Below are 11,489 nucleotides of genomic sequence, written 5' to 3'. Positions count from 1 at the left end.
AGGTCTATAGAAAAATGAAAAACTGAAGTATGTAATAGTCTGATTAAAACAGGCGGTTTCCTTCACATCAAACAATCTTTATTCTCCGCAAGGCACGATCATCTCACACTCTGTCTCTCGTGTGTCTGTCCTTTTTTTTCTTCGTTCCCTTCTCTCGTTCGCTCTCTGTCATTACTGATTCAATGTTAATCTACTATCCAAGGTATGTGGATAATGATAGAACAGTAGAACCCTACAAAGTATACAGAAAACGAATTATGGATGGGGAAAAACAATTTGCAAACATTACTGAAAAATGGGACAGCCTACTGATTTTTGTGTATGTGTACTCCCTCTTACCCCCAATGGCCGGCAGTGTTATTATGGAAGAACTCTCTCTACAATGTCGCATTTACGGTCATTTAATTGTAGACAGCTTTAGTCCGGGAGTTAGAAAGTGATAGCTCTATCGCAGATCCAGCACCCTATTTCAGAATGGCCAGAAGAGAAACGCCCATTCCGAGGTTACTTTCACCTACAATAAGCCCCGTATGTATGTTATACCTCTATGATAGGCTCTATCAATTGGATATTAGTATTACACACAAACTTCCAACTTCAAAATGTTCTTTTGGATCCTGACACGTATTTAGTTTGTTTTTTTTTTTTTTAATTGTAGAATGTATTTGAACTGGTCTCACCATGTTCATTTGATCCTCCAATCCATGGGTTCCGTAGTTCCGAACACAATTTTTCTTGCACTGCCATGGTCATCTGGGAGGATGTTAGCGTCTAGTGCTTTTCCCAAGAACTGTTCGCGGCCACCAGGTGTAACCTCGTCCAGTCTTGGGCGTATCCAGCGAGGCATTTTTCAGATTAGTCGCAATCTCCGACACCGGCAAGAGACCAGCAGCCGAACACTTTTGCAAGCGGAAAGCTTGTGCTGATTCACGGCAACGTCTGCCACCGAATCACCACCAAAACTCGCGACGGACACATTATCAGCACTTTTCCGAGTTAATTCACCAACCGGACCGGGTTAAAACTCGTCCACGGTCACGCATTTCTCAATAGAACTACTCGCCGAAAGTGTGGCATCCGAACTCGGAGAACCGCGCTCTCGGGAGTTAATGAAACCAAATAATGGTACTGAAGCTGCAACGTAGATTTTGGAGGTTCTTCAACTTCTTCTTACGTTTATTTAACGTCGGTTTCTGTTCCGCAATCTAGTTTTTTTTAAGCTTTATAAAAAAAAATCTAGTGTCAATCACCGACGGACATCGATTGCCATCCATTGACGGCAATCGAATGTGCAGGAAGGCAGCTTCCACACCTGCGTAGGATATCGCACCCATTCAAACACACATGGGCCGGGACCAACGGCTTTACTTCCCTCTAGGGTAGGGTTACCATTTCAAAAACTTGAAAAGGAGGACATTTCATTTGAGGTTTGGAGATTAAGGAGGATAATTCGACAGTGAGCATGCATAAGGGCCTATACGCGATGATCGATTCTCTTCGTCGATTTTCTCTTTTGTTAATAACTCGCTAGATTTAACGTTTCTCGATGCGTTTGCTGTTGCTTTTGATAGCCAATACAACCTGTTACTACTCTGCATTGAACAAATTCTAGGAAATTGTTTCGCCTAGCTGTAGCAATGCAAAGAGAAAATCGATGAAGAGAATCGATCATCGCGTATTCGCCCTTATGAATGCTCACTGTCGAATTATTCCTTTTCTTAACATGAGGCCAATGAGTTTTATCAAACTTTTCAATAATATGTTCGCTATCACAAAATTCATGATTTGCAAAGGTTCAATTGAGATTGTTCATAACTTGTAGTCGTTATTAATTCAATTCATCTTCTCGTTATACTTCTGAAAAATGCACCAAACTAACCCTCATAATTCATTTTTGATACTTGGAAATGATCTACTCTAGCTTATTTGCATGAAAACTACTGCTTTATAGCCTTAAAACCATCTGAAATTTTATAATGTACAAAAATCAAGATACACGTTATCGCTGATTGAAACCGAAGTGACTGTTTGTAAAATCAGATACGTCGATTTGAATATTTATGCTTGGAATACCTAAAATCTCATAGAACCAGAGCGTCAAAATCGAACACATGTTGGATTCAATCTGTTGTTTTATTTATTTATTTTTTTAATTTTATTTAATTTTTCTAATAAACGGACGTCTGACACTGGACCACAGACAAACAGACGTAACTCTTCATTGTGTATCTTCGTTCACGCATTTAACGGTTGATTTGAATATTATCAGTTCCGCGAACTACTCGCCGCAGCGCTGGCATCGGATCACTTTGACGTTTCTATCCAGCTTTCCATGCTCGGTAATGCCGGCCTGTTTGTATGAATAAATGTATCCTTCACTGTGCTTTTTGACACTAACTGGAGGGCGTATGTTGTTCCATTTTCTTCTGTTCCTGGGAGAGGGAAAGGGAAGGGGTTGAAATTCGAACATCCAGATAGTGTCAAAAAGCACAGTAAAGGATACATTTATTCATACAAACAGGCCGCCATTACCGAGCATGGAAAGCTGGATACATTCTATAGAACTTTTATGCAATATTGTTTGCGAGTTAGCGAGCAAGCTTGTTTTCCGCGAGAAGCCTGAAAGATGTCGCTACTGAGGTCCTATGTTTTGAGATACTATGTTTTCAAGAAAAACTTTTTCAAAGAGTTACGTCTGTTTGTCTGTGACTGGACCATTCCATTGCCCACGCTGTCCGCGCAGTGCAAGTGATTCATATCTTCACGTCCTACAACGGTACCTTGTGTGAGTACCGAGGGCGAGGACCAGATGGGCCGGACCCGGCTAGGTTGTTCGCCTCGATGTTCCCTGGGATCCCGCAGTGTCCGGGAATCCATGTGTAGGTAGTGTTTGGTGGCGCAACCTTCAGGATGCCCTGGATCCAGGGGTGGACCGGGACCTCCGATGAAAGGGCCTGAATAACACTGTGGGAGTCCGACAGGATCAGGATTGGGCGATCCGCAGGAACCGTGACGGCATGAAGAATAGCCTCTACTTCTGCCGAACACAGCGAACATTGTTTTGGCAGACTTCTACTCGTTGAGGAAATGTCACCAGCGATTCCCATTCCGATTCCAGCTCTCGATCTTGACCCGTCCGTGTAACGATGCATGTAGTTTGGGTACAATCCGGTCAGCTCTGCTACCGATCTCCTAAGGGCTACGGAATTGTCCCCGGCTCTGAATCTTTTTCTTTATCCGGCTGCCGATGTTTGGTGCGGGAGATTGCCAACTCTCATCTCCGTACCAGTGAATCCCGTACCGGTGGGTACGGGAGATTGTGCGGATGAAGATGATATTGCTGTGACAGCTGGCCTTGACCCCTTGAAGGTGGTGGTCAAAACTGAGCGACCAATCAATGACAACCCCCAGCAGTTTCACAGTTTTCTTCAATGGGATAGCTTGATTACCGATCTTTATGGAAGGTCCGCAGACCCGATGTCGGTACTGGCAAACGTGGCACCTAGCGCTCTTTTCAGCAGATAGCTGAAAACCTTTCGAAGCGGTCTATCTGGCTACGGCGGAAACCTCTGTTTGGGTTCTAATCCTCGTTCGTCCCGGAGTTTGACCTGTGGCTACGATTAGAACGTCGTCTGCGTACACGAAAATGCAGATGTTCGCTGGTAACCGCTCGAAGACACTGTTCATGGCTACCAGGAACAAAGTGACAGCGATCGCTGAACCTTGGGGAACGCCAGTTTCCTCGCAGAAAGTGCGGGATTTGGTATTACCTACCGAGGCTTGGAAGGATCAGCCAGTCAGGAAATTTTGGACGAAATGGATGATATGGCCGCTAAGGCCCCAGCTGACGAGTTGCTTCAGTACCGTGGGCGTCCGTACGGTTGAAGGCTTCCGCCCGTACATGGACGCCCGCGGTACTTAAGCAACTCAATCTATGTAGTTGTGATCCATTTGGTGAATTTTAACTTAAATTTGACAGATAGAAAATTTAAAAAAAAAAACATACCAGACTTATTTCTGGCAGACCAGGAATTAATTTTGACAAACACCTTTTCGGAAATCACACAATCAACAACAGACAGATTTTCGAACATTGTAATTTATTTTCGAAATGTCAAATTTAAGTAAAAATTCAGAAAAAAAAATGGAACGCAGTGTAACATTTGATGAATTTTCACTGATACTTCTACTAAATAAATTATAATGTTTGAAGATCCCTCTGTGGTTCATTGTCCAACATTCGAGAAATTATTTGTCACAATTGATTCCTGGTCTGTCTGAAATAAGCAAGTCTATTTGAAAATTTTCCATCTGTCAAAAAGTGAAAGTTTACCAAATGGATCGCAGCCTAAATGTGCGGGGGTTGACAGTTGTAGTATACTCCTAGTCTCACCATCGAATGGTATTTGCTAGATAAGATGAGGTTAAACAAATAAGTTCTGCAAACAATTTTATGAATATGTAACTGGAATAAATGCAAGGATTAAAAAGGAGGACATTTTCGGGCAAAAGGAGGATGTAGAAAAAATATTGAAAAAGGAGGACATGTTCTCCTTTAGGATACCATATGGTAACCCTACTCTAGGGGCATGCAATAACCTTTAACTCTAACGTAGGCAACGGCTGTAATTAAATTAATTCCATTAACTACTGCTTTAATTACATCAATTACACAATGTAAAACATTAACTACTTTTTAATTCCATTAATTACAGCTGAAATTTCGTTATTAAAGTACATTAATTACATTTTCAATATTTTTAATTACATTAATTACGGATAGATAATTTTAATTACCGTCAGTACTACTTCAAAACGCATTTATTACTTTAAGTCCTTTTGATTGCATTTTAACTCCAACGTACCGGTTCTTTGTATTGCGTGCCCCTCGACTTCCCTTCCGAAGGAAGACGTGACCAGAGATTTGTATGCCTCAGAAAAATCCCACCGACCTCGGCTGGGATTGAACCATAGAGGTAACTCTAAGACCACTGGGTCCCGAAGAAAATCATTATTATTTTTGGCTCACTCAGTACCAGAACAACGGTCCCAAGCAGTCCCAAGCTATTTCACTCACCCCTGCATGTTCTGCATGAATCCACACACCCCTGATGTTATCTGTCAAACTTTCATAGCGAATCAAAACAAACATAGTGTAGTAATAGAATTTCAACTAGAATAGGGTACGTTAATCGTTTGCTTGGGACCAATAGGCTACTAAAGTGGTGAGCCAATTTAAAATCGTTAGTTTCGTATTGATTGTTGATTGAACCCAGACCGATTGTGGAAGGTTGCAACGGCTACCATTATACACACCCCTTGCAGCAGCGCATACCTTCGTACACTACAGACCTTGTACCGACCACAGCACAAGAGAGAGTGTAAAGTGCAATCAATTTATCAGTTCAAACCAAGCGCTTCTCGCGACAAGTTCGTTTTCTATTTTTGACCACAATAAAACGTTTCCGAGTTTTTAAACCGTAGTTCTCGCGTGTGCATTATTTCTGCTGTCCACTCCGAATCCCATACGCTGTTTTTCCACTTCGGTGACCCTGACTTTGCCGTCAGGTTATGGGCCCAGCGGGATCGGTGTGAAGAGTTGATGAAAAGTTAGCCATTTTCGGATCGGCGCTTTTGTTATTCCGCCGCGTGTGCGAGGAGCAGAAAAAGAACAGCGTGAAAGGCTCGTGTTCTCGAACGGGTACCATTTTGTTGTGCGTGTGAGGTGAAGAAAAACAACTCGACATGGCCGACGCAAAATTTTCGATTCCCAAGCTCAACGGGACGAATTGGGCTGCATGGAAAGTGCGTGTGGAAAATTTGTTGTGCCGGGAAGACCTGTGGGACGCTGTCGCGAGTGATATACCCGCCGAAGCGGGTCGTACTGTGGTTTGGAAAGCGTCCGATAGAAAAGCAAAAGCGACACTTGTGCTGTTGCTCGAAGACAGCCAGCTTCTACTGGTGAAAAACTGTGTTTATGCTCGCGATGTGTTTAATGCGCTAAAAGCATATCACCAGAAGACCTCCCGTTCAGTGCGTGTTTCATTTCTGAAAAAGTTGTGTTCCACCAATCTTCCGGAGCATGGTGATTTGGAGCAACATTTGCTCGAGATTGACGAGTTGTTCGATCGATTGGATGCTGCTGGAACGACACTTGATTCAGACACGAAAATCTGTTTGCTTCTTCGAAGCCTTCCTCCATCTTTCGATGGACTAGTGACTGCTCTTGACAGCCGGTCTGGTGATGACATCACGTTAGATGTAGTGAAATCGAAATTGATGGACGATTACCACCGACGGCTAGAGCGAGAAAACGGTGCGCGAAAAGTGGAAAAAGCTATGCGGTCTGCTGAAAGTTACCCGGGAAAGGAGACTCGGATTTGCCACTTCTGTAAGAAGGTTGGCCACCTCCGTCGGAACTGCCGGAAGCTACAAGCTTCGAAGAAAGAAGACAACCTTCCAAAGAAAGGTGACAATGCGAAAGCAAAAGTGGTCCAGAGTGACAATAAAGGAATTGCCTTTACCGCGGGTGCCGAGAAGAGTTGTTCGTGGATTATCGACAGTGGTGCCAGTGCACATATGACAAACGATAAATCGTTTTTCGATTCGTTGAAAGAATTTGTCGGAGGGTGGATTACTCTTGCTGACGGGAAGAAAACTCAGATTCTTGGCGAAGGCAGTGTTGTTTTGAACGGAGTTGACGGCAACGAAAAGCCGATCAGAATTGATATTAGTGAGGTGAAATACGTTCCGGGATTGTCGACCAGTTTGATTTCGGTAGAAAAGCTGGCGCAAAAGAATTTGGAAGTGAGTTTCGACAATAAAGGCTGCCGAATTGTTGACTCTTCGGGAAATGTCGTAGCGACAGGCGTTCGTTACGGTGGTTTGTATCATCTTCGTCTGGCTGATTGCTCGATGCAGGCAACGGCAGGTCAACACAAGCCGAATTGCCAGCATCTGTGGCACCGGCGTCTAGGACACCGCGATTGGGCGGCTGCAGAGCGCCTCGTCAAGGAGAATCTTGCCACTGGAATAAAGGTGAGTGATTGTGGGCTGAGATTGATTTGCGAATGTTGTTTGGAAGGGAAGGCAGCCAGAACACCTTTTCCTGCAGTCATCGAAAGGAAGTCATCCCAGGTTTTGGACATCATTCACACGGACTTATGCGGGCCGATGAAGACGACTACACCGAGCGGAAATCGGTACATAATGAACCTCATCGATGATTATAGTCGTTTCACTATGACGATCTTAATGAAGCACAAGTGGGAAGCGTCGCAGAATATCATCGATTACGTTCGTTGGACGGAGAACATTTTCGGACGCAAGCCGCGTGTGATTCGCTCGGATGGTGGGGGCGAGTTCGACAACAAGGAGCTGAGGAAGTTCTACAAAGGTGAGGGCATCCAGCCTCAGTTTACCACCCATATTCTCCACAATCGAACGGTGTAGCGGAACGCAAGAATCGTTCACTCAACGAGATGGCAACCTGCATGCTTCTTGATTCCGGGCTTGAGAAACGGTACTGGGGTGAAGCCGTGCTAACCGCTACGTACCTGCAGAATCGTTTGCCATCTAGGTCGGTGATGAAAACCCCTTATGAGCTATGGTGGGGAAGAAAACCGGATATAGGGCATCTGAAGGTGTTCGGCAGCGAAGCCTACGTCCACATCCCTGAAGCTAGGAGGAGCAAGCTAGACGCGAAAGCGAAGAAACTGAACTTCGTAGGCTATTCGATGGAACACAAAGGCTATCGGTTTGTAGATTGTGAGACGGATTCTATAGCTATTAGTCGAGACGCACGTTTCATCGAACATGGAAATGGAACGTCATCTGTGGAGTTTCCACTTTCGTTTCCGGATGATATCAGAGAAGCTGAGGACGAGATCAAGCTGCTTCCGTTTAAGGAGGAGCCTGATGATAATGAAGAAGAAGATGGTTCGTCAAACGAAGATTACGATACAGCCAGCCAGGATGAAGAAACTTCTGGTGGAACTCGACGGTCGAAGAGGAAGAATCTTGGAGCAGTTCCGAAGCATTTCGAGGATTTTGTCGTCGGTGTAGCATCATGTGCTATCGAAGAACCAGAAGATTACCAAGCAGCTATCGAACATCCGGAGTGGCATAACGCTATGGAAGAAGAGATGAGTTCCCATCGAAGAAATGGTACTTGGGACTTAGTACCGTTACCGCGGGGTCGTAAAATAGTTGGATCCAAATGGGTCTTCAAGCTCAAACGGAACGAAGCCGATGAGGTGGTTAAGTTCAAAGCTAGAGTTGTAGCTCAGGGTTACACTCAACAGGCCGGGATCGATTTCGATCAGGTGTTCGCACCGGTTACTCGTCAAGCTACGCTGCGGACATTTCTGACAGTAGCCGTAAATCGAAAGTTATTGGTTCAACACCTTGACGTGAAGACGGCTTACCTCAACGGATCCCTGGATGAAGAGATATATATGCGCCAACCACCGGGATTTGCCGCACCAGGACAGGAGGAGCTTGTGTGCCGGTTGTACCGGAGCATTTATGGTCTACGACAATCTGCGCGATGCTGGAATAGGAAACTGAACGAAGTACTGTCCAAATTGGGGTTCAAAGCATCGTCGGCAGATCGGTGCCTCTACGTGAAGGAGAGCGGTGAAGGAATAGTGTTCCTGTTAGTTTACGTTGACGACATGCTGCTTGCGTCGACAGATGAAGCAAAATTGAAGTGTATTTATCAAGATCTGACCAAGGAGTTTGAAATTATTTGTCTGGGTGAAATTCGGCACTTCTTAGGAATGGAAGTACAACGCGAGGATGGAGTGTACCAGATCCGGTTGAAGCAGTACATTGACAAGCTAGTGATAAAACATGGAATGGATCAAGCCAAAACAGCAAAGTCACCGATGGACTCGGGGTATTTGAAGCCGCAGGAAACTAGTAAGTTACTCGATGATGCGACTAGGTACAGAAGTTTGGTGGGTGGATTGCTGTATCTGTCAGTCATAGCTCGACCGGACATTGCAGCTGTAACAGCGATTCTCGGAAGAAAGTTCTCCGCACCAAGCGAGGCGGATTGGACCGCTGCCAAGCGCGTATTGCGCTACTTGAAAGCGACGAGGGATAGCTACTTACGACTGGGCGGAGATGCTAGCCAGCCGTTAGTCGGGTATTCGGACGCTGATTGGGCCGGAGATCCCGAGAGCAGGCGATCATCTTCCGGTGCTGTATTCTATTTCGGTGGTAGCACAATTTCCTGGGCTAGTCGTCGTCAGTCGTGTGTGACACTCTCGTCTATGGAGGCGGAGTATGTTGCGCTATCCGAGGCTTGCCAAGAGACCATCTGGTTGCGGCAGCTTCTGCGTGATTTCGGCGAAATTCAGAAGGAACCAACCGTCATCAAAGAAGACAACCAAGGATGTCTGGCATTTGTGAAATCAGAAAGATCTAGTCGTCGGTCGAAACATATCGACACCAAGGAGAAGTTCATTCACGAATTGTGCGAAAATAAGGAGATCAAGCTGGAGTACTGCCCTACGGATATTATGGTGGCAGACATCATGACCAAGCCTTTGGGTCCTCAGAAGCATGCGCAGTTTTTTCAGATGCTCGGGCTAGTGAATGTTGTGTAAGGCGGATACCCGTTGAGGAGGAGTGTGGAAGGTTGCAACGGCTACCATTATACACACCCCTTGCAGCAGCGCATACCTTCGTACACTACAGACCTTGTACCGACCACAGCACAAGAGAGAGTGTAAAGTGCAATCAATTTATCAGTTCAAACCAAGCGCTTCTCGCGACAAGTTCGTTTTCTATTTTTGACCACAATAAAACGTTTCCGAGTTTTTAAACCGTAGTTCTCGCGTGTGCATTATTTCTGCTGTCCACTCCGAATCCCATACGCTGTTTTTCCACTTCGGTGACCCTGACTTTGCCGTCACCGATTGGGGTGAGAAAGCAGTCACGCCTACCACTTCACCACCGGCGCCGGCTATTTTGGAGGTTAAATTCAAGGTCAACCGATTCACTCAAGGTTTTTTCTTGCTTCTTCCTTTTGCTATATTCTTCTCTTTTTTAATCAAATTTGGCTTCAAAACTGGACGCCTCAACACAGGAAAACACGATATATCACTAAATGATAGATTTATGAACACTTGAACCTAAATTTCAGCACACAAATTAACAAATTCAAAGCAAAAAAAGTTTAATTCACTGACGAAAAATACGCAGCAAAAGGAAAACATGTCAGCTTTCAAGCGCGGCCTACTGCAATCGATCAAATGGTACAGCTTAGTGATCAGACTGATCAGGTTTTAAAAAAGCTGTCAAATGTGCTTTGTGTGTGGGTGTGTCTGCATTTTATGCTTCACAAATATTTTTCGATTTTCAGCTTCAAGAATCTGTATTAATCTGTAGATATTTTCCCATAATCTGTATAAATCTCCTGCTTCAAATGATTTTGCAATTTTCTTTTATGACAAGCTAGACAACTGTCTAACTTTAAAAAAAAATAAGCAGGCACTATTTTCAAAACAAAAAAATTAACACTAAAAGATGGTGAAGACATTCCTGGAAGTATTATTCGAATGATACTTCCGGAATAAATTTAAAGAAACTTCCTGAAGACGTAGCTGGAAGAAATTTCCTGAGGTAGATTGGAAGACATTTCTGGAGAAACTCGGAAGCAAGAGAGCTTACGGAACAGTCCAAAAAAGCTTCAAGGTGAAGTTGGGGATGTTAGCACAATATTCCCTAAAGTTCCTAACATGTTCTAATGATTCAGCAATTTTCCTGACATTCATTTAACTGAAAACCCCAAAATGTCCATTATGTTTTCGGAAAATTCCTGAAACGCACTTCGGAATGTTCCATAATGCCTCGAAACTCGTTGAAAGTTCTTGCAATATTGCTGAAGTTGATGGGGCTGTTTTGAAGTTCTCTCATCATCCTCGAAGTACTCTGAGCTTCCCTGATTATAATGAAACTTTCATGATTTTCTTGAAATTAATGGAACATCAGCATTAAAGTTCTGATCTTCCCGATTTATTTTTTATTTTTAAAAGTTCTCGAAATTGCCATTAGGGATCGTTCATTAATTAGAGGGGAGGAGGGTTTTGGAAACTGTGACGAGTCATATATAAACAATTTAAGGTCCATACAAAAAAGGGACAAAGGGCGGGAGGTGGTTGGGTTGAAAATGGGCCAAATTTGCGTGACATAATTAATGGACCTTCCCTTATTAAAAAGCACGGAACATCCTTTAAAATGTTCTCACAATTTTCCAATGTTCACGCAACTTCACTTATGTTTCCAAAATGTTCATTAACCTCTCGGAACTTTGCTGAAGTTTTCGGAAATTCCCCAAAGGGCCTCAATGGATACATTTGCGTTCCGTTGACGTAAGTTTGAATAGATTAACTTTCAAATCCACGCTTACGCAACTTAGCCATTATGGGTGGCCTTGAGTTGCTAGGAACTGCTTTAAAATTTCAGCAATTTGCTTGAAA

The sequence above is a fragment of the Ochlerotatus camptorhynchus genome, unplaced genomic scaffold, assembly GCF_037179485.1.
Source record: "Ochlerotatus camptorhynchus isolate MF236.1 unplaced genomic scaffold, CSIRO-AGI_Acam_v1.1 ptg000141l, whole genome shotgun sequence".
Lineage (NCBI taxonomy): Eukaryota > Metazoa > Arthropoda > Insecta > Diptera > Culicidae > Ochlerotatus > Ochlerotatus camptorhynchus.
The sequence above is the reverse complement of the archived record's forward strand: the minus strand, read 5'-3'. Positions refer to the sequence as shown.